Raw genomic sequence first — 15,706 nt, forward strand, 5'->3', positions numbered from 1 at the left:
CAGGGAAGAGGCCACAATTGGTTTCATCGCCGTTTTTTTATGGAAAAAACGCATTTTTTTTTGGGGGGGGGGCTACCCCCAAAACCCCCCTTTATTTATTTTTTTAAAATTATTCCCATTCATCCACAAATATTTATTTCATTTTTAAACCCCCCCAAAAAAATAAGGAACAATGATTTTTTTTTCGATAAAAAAACGGCGATGAAAAGTCCGCGACGAAAAATCCTGCGGCAAAAGAACTGTATACCCCGCAATCTTGGCTAAATGTCGGTTTTAAGGTGAGAGTGCCTTAAAGTCCACAAACTGGTATACTTATCACTGGCTATCCGGTTTTCAACAGCACTCTGAAGAAAATTTGACCAGTATGGAGACAGTATCTAGGTGGCTTGCGAGTTAGTTGTTCCCACCAGCTCAAGGGAAGAAGTCGTCCTTGAAGGGGCTTCTCTGTCGAGGGAGTATCAGGCAATTCAGACCTGCAGCAGGGCATCACCGGGCAAACCAACGGCCCAGGAGTTGCAGCAGTCATCTTCCTTCAGCTCGTCTTCGGTCCTTTCGTTCCAGTGGTCGAATCTGCCTTCCAAGTCCCAGAGACCTGCTTTTAAACCATTTTCTCCCATTCATTCCAGCCTAGCAACCGCTCACCCAGCAGGGTGGCTGTCCTTGCTGGACAGTAAGCCAGCCAATCACGCCAGAGTGCATTCAGGTTTCCTAGGAGACTAACCACAAGGAGTTTCGGGCACCTCCCTCACATCCTGTCCACCCCAGAAAATCAGGCACAAGAGGAGGGCTTCAACAAAGGAACCAAACCTGGTTTGGCACACAGAGTTAAACACAAAAAGGACCTTTCCTAAAAGAAACAGCAAAAAAAGATGAACAGAGTCTGTTTTTACAGAGGGGTCTTGGGCGCCATATTGAAAAACATGGCTGACCCGATTTTTGGCTACCAGTGTTCGCGGTCGGGAAAAATCATGGTAGTTTGTTCTAAAACCACTGCCACCAGCCATTTCAAGAGGAAAGGGTAACATTTGACTGTTACATGAGTGTTTAGACATAGGGGATGATAGGCAACCCCTCCAGCAATCTATAGGAAGATAGTTTGGTCTGGGTCTATGAATTTAAAAAGACTAGCCAAGTCAATTTAACTTTACTTGCACTGGGAGAAGGTAGTCAGTCCCAGAGAAGTTATTTAAACCTGGGGAAGTCTGAAAGACATCCCTATGCCACTGCACTGAAGGTGCTGTGTGACACACAAGAAAAAGAAGATGCCTATGGAGTTTGTCTAAAAACTTCATATCCACAGAACACACAAGTAAAACAAACATCAAAATACATGAAAGAATGTGGGAAAAAGGCTCCCACTCTTTCCAGGTACATATTAAAATCCTAGAAATCTAGCAAAGTTGCAGGGGGTCTCAAAAGGTAAGGGAAATTAGCACATTCTTGAGAATTCCCCCTAACACATACCTTTGACTTCAGTCCCACATGGCTGTTCACATTACAGCGCCTTGAGACCATGACAATGGGAAAAGGCACTACACAAATGACAAATTAAAATAAATTTAACTTTGCCATCGATTCGATGCTGAGTGCAACAGTACCTGTTATACCGCATGAATCCACTTCAGCACTACCAAACTTATTTAAAGTAACAACTTCCTATCCATACACATTTTTCAATGTATTTTACCACTCTGGGCTGCCCTCACCATTCCTGACACCATCTCTGGGTGCCCAATTTCTATGGGCTAAATCCCCTATTCTGCAGGGATGCAATTTTGGTGCTATAATTGTGTAATGTTACTTTACAAATGATTACTGAGATAGTAAGTTATCAAGCTACTTTCTCCAGCTAACATGATATGAGATATGATATGATATGATATGATGAGGCATTTATAACGCGCCTGGTCTAGGCGCAAAAAGGTTAGGAGTGGGGGACAAAGGGAGGCCAAAATAACATCTTACTAGGCCTTGTGTCATTCAGATCATGCAAGTGCGGAGAAGAGGGAAGGGGACAAGTGCCAGGGGGCAAGGGAAGGGGGGTGAGCAGTTAAATTACAAGTCCAGCCAGCGGGTGGCTCATAAGTGCAGAGAGAGGGACTGTAGGGTTGCAGAAACAGACCCTTAAGTGGTGGGTAGGCCGGAGGCAGTGCAAGGGCAACTGGACATGCAGGAGCCTGGGCCCGAGTTTAACGGGTGACCAGTGCACAGAGCAGTCAGGTGTGTCAGGAGGGGAGAGTAAGAGAGAAAGCGCAAGCGAAAAGGAAGGTCTTGAATTGCTTCCGGAAACCAGAGGCCGTTCTGCTCAAGTTTGAGAGAGGCAGGGAAGCTGTTCCAGAGGGAGGCCCCAGCCGATGAGATAGATCTGCCCCCACTATCTGCTTGGAGAAGTGTCTGACCCTCAGAGAGTTGGAGGTGGAAGAGCAGAGATATCTTGAAGGAAGATGTTTTGGAAGAGAAAGTTGGAGGTAGAGTGGTCCCAGGCCCCAGACAGCCTTGTGGATGATGCAGAGGGTCTTTAAATTGATCCTTGCAGCCATGGGGAGCCAGTGAAGTGATTTCAGTGCTGGAGAGATACAATCCTGGGCTAGAGGCCAAGGACAAGTCTCACAGGCCTGTTCTGGTTAAGTTGTAAAGGTTGAAGAGTAGAGGCAGGAAGATTTAGAAAGAGGCTGTGCAATAGTCCAACCTAGAGAGCACCAGAACCCTGGAGACAATGAGCTTCTGGGGAAAGTGAGAAAAGGAAGAATACCTCTGAGGAGGTGCAGTTGATAGTTTGATTTCTTAGAGACGTCAGATATGTTAGGAGAGAAGGAGAGGGTGGAGTCGAAGATGACATCAAGCTTCTTAGACTCACAGGAAGGACGAGGAGGAAGAGGGACCAGAGTGGGCAGCCAGAGAGAGAGAAGAAAGGAGGGAACTGGTGTCCCAATGAGAAGGATCTCAGTCGTACTGACATTAAGTCAGAGATCATTGTCGGCACACCATTCCTGAATTGTGGCCCGTCTGGTATGAGAGAAGAAGCAGAGGTGCCTGAGGGGAGCCTGAAAGAGAGCTGAGTGTCATCCGCATAGCATTGAAAATTGGAGCAGAAAGTGGCGATGCGGTGGGCAAGAGAAGCCAGGTAGTGGTTGAATAGCCAGGGAGAGAGGTTAGACCCATGGGGAACACCACATAAAGAGAGAGCGATAGAAGAGAGGAAAGACCCCAGTTGGACCTGAGAGGGTCAGTCAGTGAGAAAGGAGGTCAACCAGGCCAGGGCCTGTAATACCAAGGCTGTTGCAGAGAAGATTGAGCAGGGTAGCATCGTTGACCGTATCAAAGCAGAGGATAGATTGTGGAGAATGAGGACAGAATGGAGATTAGTGTCAAGATTGAAGAGCAAGTCATCACGGGTGTTCAGAAGAACAGTTTTCATGCTTCTAGCAGCTCTGAAGACAGACTGGTGGTCATGGAGGCAGCCAACAGATTCAGTATATAGATTAAGCTAGGAGATGGCCACCTTTTCCAAGAGTTTGTGCAGGAAAGGAGTGATGGAGATCGGGCGATAGTTAGACAGAGAGGAAGGATCGGCTGAGGGCTTCTTTAGAAGGAGGTGAACAAGAGAGTGCTTAAGGGGGTGGGATTAAAGTGCCAGAAGCAAAGGAGTGATTGCAGAAATCAGCCAAGGCTGGAGCAAGGGTGTCAATGTGGTTCTTGATGGTTCTGGATGAGCAGGGGAGAACCTGCTTAGATGAGACTTTCATAGATCAGGCTTGTCTAGAAACATTGTCAGGGGTGAACTGGGGAAAGGAGGAAAAAGGAGGAGGAGATACATCCTCAGATGGGCCAGGAGTGGTAGAGGAGGAGAGCGAGGAGGAAGAGGAAGAGAAGGTGGACAGGATTTACTGAATTTTAGTAGTGAAATGAGAGGCCAAGGAAACGCAGAAGGCCTGGGAGGGAACAGGACAGGTAGAGCATCCAGCAGGATTGGCCAGCTCCTTTATTTTGAAAAGTTTGGTCGAGTTGTAAGATGTCGCAGAGATGCAGGCTTGGATGTAGGCTCTCTCCTTAGAAAGAACAGCAAGTTTTTTCCCACCTTTGGAGCAGGACAGTTTGTCAGGGGGTGCACCCGATGCCCTCCACTTCCTCTCCGCCACACTACACTTGTGTTTAAGGGTGGTGAGGTCAGAATCATACCAAGAGTTGCACTTGGATTTGGGCTTCAAGAGAATCCTTGTGAAAGTGGCAAGGACATCCATAGTGTTCGAGATAGAGAGATGAAGGTTAGAGAGGACTGTCTGAGGGTGTGAGTCAGCAAAAGGTGCAGGATGAGGAGAGAAAGTAGCGGCAAAAGCCTCAGCTGCTACACGCTCCATGGGCCGGATGACCGAGAAGGTAGGTTGAAGTGCTGAAGTCGGCTTGGCCTGCGGTGAAGAGAGAGAGAGGTGGGAATAAAGGAGAAAGTGATCACTCCAAGAGAGAGGAGTGGTGACAGGGTTAGAGAAGGGGAGGTCTGAGGAGATCATAACATCCAGTGTGTGCCTGGTAGAGTGAGTCGAGTCATAGGGAAGAATAGGGAGAAAGAGAGAATCACAGTTGTTGTGGAAGAGTCCTCAAGAAGGGCTGGTAGCATCCAGGTGGATGTTCAAGTTTCCGACCTCAACTCCAGCACTGCCACCTATCTTCTCGTTCTTCTGACCCATGAAGCGTGCTTAAATTGAGACTTGCAACACCACTTTCTCTCCCCCTCCTCCTCTTCTGACTGACTCACATCCTGACACAGCCCTTTCCATGCTCCACTCTTCTATCTCTTATACTCTTGATGTTCTTGCCACTGTCATGAGGATCCACTTGAAGCCCAAAGCCAAGTGCAACACTTGGTATGACTCTGACCTCATCAGCCTTAAATGCAAGTTCAGGGTGGCTGAGAGGAAATGGCTAACTTCTTGTGTATCCTCACTGCATAGCCTCTGTCCCAACTTTCAGTGCTATGCGGATGACACTCAGCTCATTTTCAGATTCCCTTCTGCCACCTTTCTCCTTCTCTCATCTCTGACTGTTTGTCCACTATCCAGGAGTGGTGTGCCACAAATTATCTCTGCCTTAATGCCAGTAAGACTGAGATTTACCTCATCGGCTCACCTGCTCCCTCCTTTCCTGTCATTATCTGGCTTGCCTCTCTTGGCCCTCTTCCTTCTCCCACCTGTGAGGCTAAAAAACTTGGGGTCATCTTTGACTCCACTCACTCCTTCTCTCCTCACATATCTGATGTCTCTAAGAAGTCACACTACCAGTTGCACTTCCTCAGAGGTATTCTTCCTTTCCTCTCCTTCCCCCCAGAAGCTCACTGTCTCGAGAGGTCTGCTTCTCTCTAGGTTGGATTACTGCAACAGCCTCTTTCTAAATCTGCCTGCTTCTACTCTCTGGCCTCTCCAACTCATCCAGAACAGGACTACAAGACTTGTCCTTGGCCCCAAGCCCAGGGATCGTATCACTCCAAGACTGAAATCTCCACACTGGCTCTAATTGCTGCGTGGATTGAGTTCAAAACACTCTGCATTGTCCACAAGGCCTTCTGGGTCCTGGGGCCTCAATACCTTCAACTAACACTTCCTAAATATCTTCCTTCTCGAGCTCTTCGCTCATCCGCCTCCAACTCCCTCTGGGTCAGTTGCTTCTCCAAGCAACGAGTTGGTGGTAGATCTCTTTTTTCAGCTGGGGCCTCCCTCTGGAACAGCCTCCCTGAAACTTGAGAAGAACCATCTCTGGTTCCGGAAGCACCTCAAGACCTTCCTCTTTGCTTCGAATGTCTCTTCTACTCTCCCCTGCTGAACTCCTGACTGATACTTCTCTGGTAACCTGGCTACACTCTGACCTCGGGCCCAGGTCCCCTTCCCCACCAACTGCGCACCTGCACTGTCTCTCAGGCAACCCCTGCACTTAAGGGCTGTTTCTGTATCCCTACTGTCCGCCCAGCACTTGGCACCTGATGTCTGCACTTACCCCTGCACTTGCCACAAGCTGGCAGCACCTTTACCTACTTTTTTTTATTTATTCTATGTATTCATTACTGTTGATCCTATCTATTGCACTTTTCCTTTCCCCCCTCCCCTGCACTTGTGTGATCTCAATGTCATCCGGCCTAGTAAGATTGCTGTCTCTGTCTTCCCTCTGTTCCCCACCCATGCCACGTCGCGCCTTGAGGCACTTGTGTATAGGCGGGTAACAAATGCCAAATCATATCACATCCTCTGACAGCCTGGCATGCAGCCTGCTCCAAAGGCAATATCGGGTCTCTGTCTACACTAACAAGAGAGCCTACATCCAAGCCTGCATCTCTGTGGCATCTAACAACTCGGCTGAATTCTTTAAAATCTACAATGAGCTGGCCAATCCGCTGAAGTCTCTACCTCTCCTGTCCCCTTCCAGGCCCTCTGCACAGCCCTGGCTTTTCATTTCATCTCTACAACCCAGAACTTCCTTTCCACCATCTCGTCCTCTCCTCCTCCTCCCTCAACTCTCTCCTGTACCTCCGCCGCCCCTGTGGCCACCTCTCCTCCCTCTTTCTCTTCCATTCCTCTGTTCTCCCATGACAAGGTTTCTAGACAAGTCCGATCTATGAATGTCTCATCAAAACATGCTCTTCCCTGTTCTTCCAAAACCATCAAGAACTACGTTGACACCCTTGCTCCTGCCCTGGCTGACTTCTGCAACCACTCCTTTACCACTGGAGCCTTCCCTTCTCCCCTGAAGCACTCTCGTGTGCACCCTCTTCTCAAGAAAACCTCAGCCAACCCCTCCTGCTCGGCTAACTACTGCCCAATCCCCATCACTCCTTTCCAGGGCAAACACCTGGAAGATCTGGCCATCTCCCAGATTAATCTTCACCCTGCATCTGTTGGTTTTCTCCATGACCATCAGTCTGGCTTCAGAGCAGCCAGAAGCATGGAAACTGCTCTCCTGAACATCACTGAAGACCTACTCTCTAACCTTGATTCTAATCTCCCCTCTGTCCTCATTATACTCAATCTCTCTTCTGCCTTCGACACAGTCAACCATGCCATCCTGCTCAATCTTCTCTGTAACAAAATGGGTATCAATGATCAGGCCCTGGCCTGGCTGACCTCGTTCCTCTCTGATCGACCCTCCCAGATCCAACTTGGTTCCTTCCTTTCCTCTATCTCACTCTCTTCCTGTGGTGTTCAAAAGGGGAAAATCCTCTCTCCCTGACTGTTCAAGCAATACCTAGCACCTCTCACCCACTGCTACATAAATTGGGTACTTCCATTGGTTTTGCTGTTGTCGGGGGACGAGAATCAAACATGGAAGAGATAGTACACTACAAATCAAGAGGATACTGATTACTCCTCCCTTACTGTAAAATAGCAACACATGCTCACCACTTCTGAATTACACCACTGTTGGCTCTTGTTTAGGCTTCCAGCTCAAGAGAGAGTATATTAAATTTAACTACATCTGTATCATACACTCAATTGTATTTACACAGACATGTTTGGTTCTCGTATATGACTGCCATAGCTGGTAAGACACACACAAGTGCAACATTTACATACATATTCATATAATGTGATTGCACACTTTTGCTCCTGTAGCAGTTCTACAAACAACAACAATTATTTGTGACGTGAGGTTAGTAAATGGGTGATTGTGTGTCATTTTATTTAGATGCTTGATAGACAATGCAATTTATCTTTTGTTATTCAGAGTACGAGATAAGCCAAACTCAACGATTTCCTTATCTAAAATGGTTACACGTATTTCAGCTCTCTATTCGGCTTCCACTGTACCCACGTGTACACAAAACACTGTTTACAGAGCCATCTTCAGGACATATGATTATTCAATTTTGCACGTTAAATCAGGTGGTGATCCCCTTCTTAGACAAGACTTACAATACACAACAGACAAACCCGAACTTGGTTACAGAGTTGTAATGGTTATGGTTCTCTTGTTAAGTAAATCACTTTTATTCTAAGTTTAATAATTCTGAAAAATGGTTCTACCTTAGGTTAAGGCAGGAAGAAGTAGGGAAAACGGATGGCAGTCATTTCTGGTCGAGACATACTCATTCGCCTAATTTCTTTCCAATTAATACCTGTGACTGTTTTCTGTTTAAAAGCAAGACAAAGACATGTATTGGTCTGGTGCCTCATTGCCTCAAATGTATTTTCTTACTTTCTTATATTAGTACTCAATTTCAAATAAGCAGGTGCTAAATTCCTGGGCAATTAGGTAACTCTCACCCACCGTATTGCCGCGCTCTGCTCCAACTTTCAGTGCAATGCGGACGACACAGCTCGTTTTCAGGCTCCCCTCTGCCACCTCTTCTCCTTCTCTCATCTCTGATTGTCTCACTCCTATCCAGGAGTGGTGTGCCACCAACGATCTCTGCCTTAATGCCAGTAAGACAGAGATTATTTTCCTGTCATTCTCTGGCCGGCCTCCCTTGGCCCTTTTCCTGCTCACACCTGTGAGGCTAAGAACCTCTGGGTCATCTTCGACTCCACACTCTGCTTTTCTCCTCACATCTCTGATGTTTCTAAATGTCAAACTACCAACTGCACCTCCGCAGAGGTATTCTTCCTTTCCTCTCTTTCCCCCAGAAGCTCATTGTCTCTAGATCACTGGTTTTCTCTAGGCTGGACTACTGCAACAGCCTCTTTCTAAATCGGCCTCCTTCTTATCTCTGCCCTCTGCAACGGATCCAGAACAGGACTAAAAGACTTGTCCCTGGCCTCAAGAGCAGGGACCGTATCTCTCCAGCACTGGAATCTCTGCATTGGCTCCCAGTGGCTGCAAGGACTAATTTCAAGACCCTCTGCATTGTCCACAAGTCCTTCTGGGGCCTGGATCCTCAATACCTCCAACTCTCTCTTCGTAAATACCTTCCTACTCAAGCTCTTCACACCTCCACCTCCAACTCCCCTAGGGTCAGTTGCTTCACCAAGAAATGAGTTGGTGGTAGATCTCTTTCTTTGGCTGGGGCCTCCCTCGGGAACAGCCTCCCTTCCTCTCTGAAACTTGAAGAGAACCATCCCTGGTTCCGGAAGCACTGCAAGACCTTTCTCTTAGCTTCTGCCTTCTCCCTTCATCTTCCCTGGTGATTTCCTGCCTGATGCTGCACTGGTTACCTGGCTACCCACTGATTTTGTGCCCAGGTCCCTGCCATCCGAGTTGCACTCCCGCACTGCCTCCCGGCAACCCTTGCCCTTGGGTCTGTATCTGTAACCCTACAGTCCCCCTACCTGCACCTTTGCACACCTGCTGTCTGCACTTAATCTTGCACCTGCCACCTGCTGCCCGCATTTCTTGTCATGTACCGCACTGCCACCGTCCCCTTTCCCCTGCCACGTTTCCCCTCTCTCCCACCCGGCACTTACGTGATCTCAATGTCACTTGGCCTAGTTAGATCGTTGTCTCAGTTCTCCCTCTGTTCCCCTTCCTTGTCCCCTCCTCGTGCCTTGAAACACTTCTGTATAGGCGAATTACAAATGCCATATCACATTATATCATATCATATCATTTGACTGTTTATGTGATCGGCTGGACCCCATTTTTTCATGGGACTCCATTGTATTGTATTGAAGGTGGTTGTGTGTGTTACGGAGGGTGAAGTTGAGCAGTGTCTATAGCAGGTGTATGCAGGTGTGTGGACTGTGCCCTGTGCAGAATACAGCTGTGTCCCGTTCTGATTAAGTGATTGATGTTCTAACGAAGAAAGCTTACACCTGGGTAGACATAAAAGCAGAGGTTATCATAAAAACTGGCTGAGATGCATTATGTTGGGGGGAACCTTTGACTCCTCAGGTGCCCCCGCATATCTGTCATGGTTGGGTAATTGTTCAACCAGGAGATGAACTAAGTCTGTGAGAATGCTGAAGGGAAGAGCCAGGTTTTGAGTGCCTTCCTGAAGGTGAGGCGATCTTCTATGGGTTGTATACTAATTGACCTTTTCACAATTGACCTCGGGAGAATTGACCTAATTTAGACAGTCAATTAGGACATATATGCGGGGGGAAACCTCTGCAACCTCCCCATCCAATACAAAACCCGCTGGAACCCCCCACCCAATCCCCTGATATTATTTATAATCCAGCACCAAACGAATATATATATATAAAATAACTAAAATAATATAAAGGTCAATTGTGCAGAAGGTCAATTAGGACCACTATAATTAGGTCAATTGTGCAAAAGGTCAATTGTAAAAGGTCAATTAGGGTAATACTCTTCTATGCAGTCAAAGGTTATTGGGATCAAGTTGTAGATGGTGGGGGTTTTGATTGAGAAAGAGGAGCCCGTATTCTGGTTGATTTTGGCACTGGGATGACGAGGAGAAGTGCTGTGCCTGATCTGAGCCTTCTGCTAGGCCTATAGTGTGTACGTTTATACTTCAGATATTCTGGATCTATTTCGTGGAGAGCTATGTGGGTGATGCACATTGCCTTGATGGTGGATTGTCACCCATCAGAAGTCAATAAAGAACACAGAGGGTGGGTAGATGTGTTCCCAGGGGTCCAGGGATAGGATGAGCCTTGTTGCAGTGTTCTGAACCCGATGGAGTTTCCTTAGTTGTGATGCAGTAGCACCCAGTTATTGGGCATTAACATAGTCAGAGTGTGAAAGGATGATAGGAACTATCACAGAGACTCTGTGAGGGAATGTCAGGGAGGCAAAGAAGCAGCAGAGAATGCTTAAGTTTAGGCATCATCTCTTTGTCACAGAGCTGATATGATAGGGCCAAGTTTGCATCCATAATGCATCTGAGTTTTTTTACTGTGTTGGAGGTGGAGGGGGATGGGCCTCGAGCGAGTGGCCTTGATGGTGGGTTGAGGGAAAAGGGTGGGTACCCACAGAGCATGATCTCAGTTTTTCCTGAGTTGAGTAGGGGGTGGTTGGTAGTCATCCAGTCTTCGATATCTGAGCAACATGATGCAATATCAAGGGAGGTGGCAAAGGGGTTATTTGGAATTTTGAAGACAATTTGGGTGTCTGTGTCTGTGTAGTTGTAGTATGTAAGGATGTGTAGTTGTAGCAAGTTAGGATTTCTGGGGCTTAGCGTTGGGATGAGTTGGCATCTCCTCTCTCTCGACTCCCCTCTGGTATAGTTGTCAGCATCTCAGCAGGTCTGTCTGTTTGGCATAGGTTAGCCAATGGGAGTTTTTGTTCCTCCCGTTCCTTCTGGTTTTCGGTGCTGTTGATCAGGCCCCGGGCCCACCATGACCTTTCCGTGGTCACACCACCACATAGGATGGTCTCCAGGTATCCGTCCTGACAGCAGTTTCACCACTGTTCTCTATGCCGACACTCCGGCCTCCTTCTCTGGCGTTCCCTCTTTTTCAGGCCGAGGCAGGCTCCTCAGCTCCACTTGTAAGAGGATTCAATTCAACACTACAGCTAAGTCAACGCCTAGTCTATAATACTGAATGAAAACCCTTATTGATATATCTTTATGTCCAGTTCATGCGTTCTGGATGACTACCCCTATATAACACCCCTCTCTTGGAATCCTCCTGACCCCACTGAGCCAAGAAGTAGTTCTGTTTTGCAAGTTAAAAGGTTTATTTGATAATTTAAACAATAGATATAGATATCACGCTTTATAGTAAATTAATAATTGAATATCACACTTAATCGGATATGATAAATATTAACAACGGAGAATCTGGCACTAGCACACTTCTTTATAATCACTAATGAGTTGACATGAAATGGATAAGATAGCACACTGGTAAATAGGAACAAAAGAAGAAGGTGGTAAAGAATGCTTTATGTAAGCTCAGGTGGATGCACTATTCAATGAATGCAGTACAGAAAATACTCAATATGATTTCAACCAAACAATGTAATCACTTTTCTCTGGCTATTCACTCCCCCCCCTTTATGGGATGCAAGGAAATGGGAGGAAAGCACACAGTTCTCAGAAATGCAATCAATGTAATTCAGTTCAATCCCCCCCAAGCACGCTTAAAGAAAAACAGATAGGCGTTTTGAAAACACAGGCCCAAATACTTATATATGTGCTAGCAATGGATGAGAAATATGCTGGAAATGCTTTTAATTCCCTTTCAGAGGTTCAGGGTGAGTGATATCTAGTTAATATTAGCTCAGGCTCACTCTTGCAATGATTCAGGGATAGTTTTTATGAGGCAAACGATTTTCTGGCAAATGGAAGGCAAGCAGCAGCTGATTTTTACACGTGAAGAAATTTGCAAATCGCGGTAAAATTTGCGAATGCGCCGAGCGCTATTACAGAGGAACTACAAAGACTATCACTATCATTTTGGGGTCCTAAGAAAGCCTAGGATCTCAGCTTCCAGATGAAAGTTACTGCAAGTCTCTAAGACAAGCGGTCGCGGAGATATGAGCGATTTAGTAAAGGTCGTTTTTGGTTTTGCAAATTTTAAACGCAGCACTTTTTCAGTTTTAGAAATGATGGCAGGATAACACAATTGCTAAGCTGCAGTTCTACTTAGATTAAAAATGGATTGAATTATATGATTTTAACTAAGAGATGTGTGCTGAGTTTTGCTGAGTACTCACAAGAGATTTTAAACAGGAAGGCGGCTTTGTCACGATCTGGTCAACAGGTCTGGACTTCGGACGGTCTCTGGGCACAGCGTCTGGTCTCTGGAACTGCTAACATGGGTCTGGGTCAGCTCTGCTCTCTCTCTGGGTACAGCACTGCTTCTGGATTCTGGAGATTGAGGGATTTGAAGTCTCTGTTTATCTTGGAGTCTAAGTGTTGGCTCTTTGAAAGTTGATGGAGGTAAGTATGGATTTTTCCGGCAGAGCTTCCAGCTGCAGATGGAAATGAAGGTCTCTACCTAAGTTTCAGTAGTCCATTTATATGTTCTGCAAGTGGTTGTGTGTGTTGGTCATAACTAAACCTGCCCCTCTCACTTGTCATTGGTCCAGCTTTCATTTCTCCCCTGATTGGGGGAGCTAAGTTGTGTCAGAGTGATGTCAGCCATTTATGATCTCTTGAAAAACTCCCCTGTCATCTGTGCACCCAAATCTATATATGATCAAAACACATATTTCACAGTTACACAGTTGTTTGAAATTACATACCCATGTCACATATCACATGAGGTATACTCTGTCCCAAATCTGCTGTTTCTAGGAGCTTGCATTCAGAAATGGCACATATTTCACTTTTTAACTGATTTTGCCATTTCTGACATTGACCCCACTTTACATACATGTGCGCAGGGAGTAGGGACATTAATTGATGAAGTTTCAGATTTTTAACATGCATACATTTAGAGTAATATCCACTTTTCCGCTAAAACCCCCCTGAACATACCACCGGTTCTAAAAACCTCTTAAACTGTGGGCAGAAAAATCACAAGAATTATGGTATCATTTATAAAATTTTCACATGTCCGCTCTATGAATGATCCATCTTTTTAAAGTTATGTTCTGGCTCCAAAGGGGTGTGGTTTACCCTCAGCACAAGGTTGAATTTCTGGTTTTTCCAGTTCTGCCAAGCCAGCTTGCTCTCACAGGCAGTGCTCCTCCCCTTTCCTTCAGGAGGAAGCCACTTTTTACGACCATTTACGACTCCTGCCATAAACCATCTGCCTGGGTGAAGGGGGTTACATTGTTCAGAGCTCCTGTATTCTGTAGGGGGCTCCCCTTAATTCAATTATCAGAGAGATGGTATATCCTTAGTGTGGCCAGCAAAAGGCAGATAGGCCTGGGAACACAGTTGTGACTCAAGTTTCACTCCTGATGGGGGTAGCTGTAAAGCAAAATCAAGTTCCTTAAGCCAGACTTTCAGCTAACTGTCATGTTTTTTTGTTGCTTTTTAAATTAACTTGCAATTTTACACATGCAGCTAGAATGCTGATTCTAAGTGCAAAACTATGACATTTCAACAGTTACAAAGGCATGTGACACCAAACATAGGTCACTCATTTAATCTAAACATTTTCGATTTTAGTGTCTTTAAATCCAGTGCAACTTAAACTGCTGACTCCATAGCAGTTTTGTTATAAGCATTGTTTTGGGCTCTTCATTTCCCAGATTTTGTAGGCACACAACACTCCATTCTACCAAATGTCTGCTGGTGTCCAGTGAGTTTTTAGATGTGTTGCATTGTTTAAAATAGACATTTTGAGCCTGCCTTCAGAGAAACACAGGGTGGTTTTAAAGCGCTTTGAAGCTAACCGGCGCTACTGTTTTTCCTTTGGCAACCCATTTCCCTCATGGCAACCCGGCCTATCATTCTCGCACTGGTGGGTGGCAAGTGAGGCAACCATTTTGGTGTGCTTTCCTGGATTTCGGCGCACATGTGGGTTTTCCGCCATCTTGAATTTTCTAAGCCCACAGCACCAAATGTTGTAGCATGATAGCTTAAACGTGGGTCAGGACACCCAACAAGCCCCCCCACGCGACTGCACTTTGAAATTGAGTCGATGGGGAGTCGGGTGCACAAGGGTTTTGACCCACGCACCGGTCTGTCCGCATAATCTTCTTCCAATTCTGCAAATGGCACAGCTCAGCATCTTCTTCTCCATCCGGTACTGATCGATCGGTTCTCCTCGCCGGTCCTGATGGGAGTATTGGGCGGTACACAGGGCCCCTCACGTCTCTGCTCCCGGTCTCCGGATCGTCCTCCTTGGCCCGTCTCCAGGTTTTCTTTCTCCTAGGACGACAAAGGAAGAGCGGCAATACCTACTCATAGACGTTTTTCCACCACTGTTGAGATAGTGGGGCAGCATATGCATTTCATCATAACGAAACATTACATTCTTATTTTGGAAAAAAAACAGTATAACTAAGAGACAGTTTCATGCAAATCACAATATTTTAGAGACTAGATGTGGTATGTTTTATGGTTGGAACTGAATTAGTCTGAGACAATACCCGCTAGGATTCCAGAGGATTCCTCCAGTTGTTGCAGAGTGTGCCTGGGATGGCAACATTTCAACTGGTTTATGTGGACCCACTTGTCTTCCCCCTCTGCCGAAGGACCTTTGGGGATGTGGATTTTGTAGGCCACAGGGGAGATCTTGTCGATGATCTCAAAGGGTCCCTTCCATGTAGGCAAAAATTTGCGCTGCTTGGCCTGGTTCCTTTGGAAGTTGTATAGATAGACCCGGTCTCCCACCTGATATTCCTTCCTGGAAGTTTTCAGGTCATAATGGGTCTGCATGCTATCAGCCAATCTTTCTAGATTCCGCTGAGCGTAAGCAAAAGCATGTTGGAGGTGTTTCCTTAAATTCTCCACATACTCATGAGTAGTGGAGGCATTTATCAGTGTCTGCTCTTGGGTCCTATAGAGCAAATGCTGAGGAAGCACCATCTTGCGCCCAGTCATCAACTCCAATGGTGACATTTTGGTTGCAGATGAAGGGGTAGATCTGATGGCCATTAGGACCAGAGGTAATCGGATATCCCAACTTGGCCCAGAATCTGCCACAAACTTCTTTAATATGCTCACAATTGTCCGGTTATATCTCTCTACTGCCCCAGAAGAAGCTGGTCTATAAGCAATATGCAGCTTTCTCTTGACCCCCAGTATCTCCCACATCTTTGTCATTACTTCGCTGGTGAAGTGGCTACCTCTGTCTGACTCAATCCTTTGAGGTAGACCAAAACGGGAAAAGATGTGGTTAATCATCAAGGCAGCTGCAGTTTCTGCCTTGCAATTTGGGGCTGGGAGACATTCCACCCACTTGGTAAACAAGCATGT

This window comes from Ambystoma mexicanum, chromosome 3q (assembly GCF_040938575.1).
Source record: "Ambystoma mexicanum isolate Mex_15411 chromosome 3q, UKY_AmexF1_1, whole genome shotgun sequence".
In the NCBI taxonomy this organism is placed as follows: Eukaryota; Metazoa; Chordata; class Amphibia; order Caudata; family Ambystomatidae; genus Ambystoma; species Ambystoma mexicanum.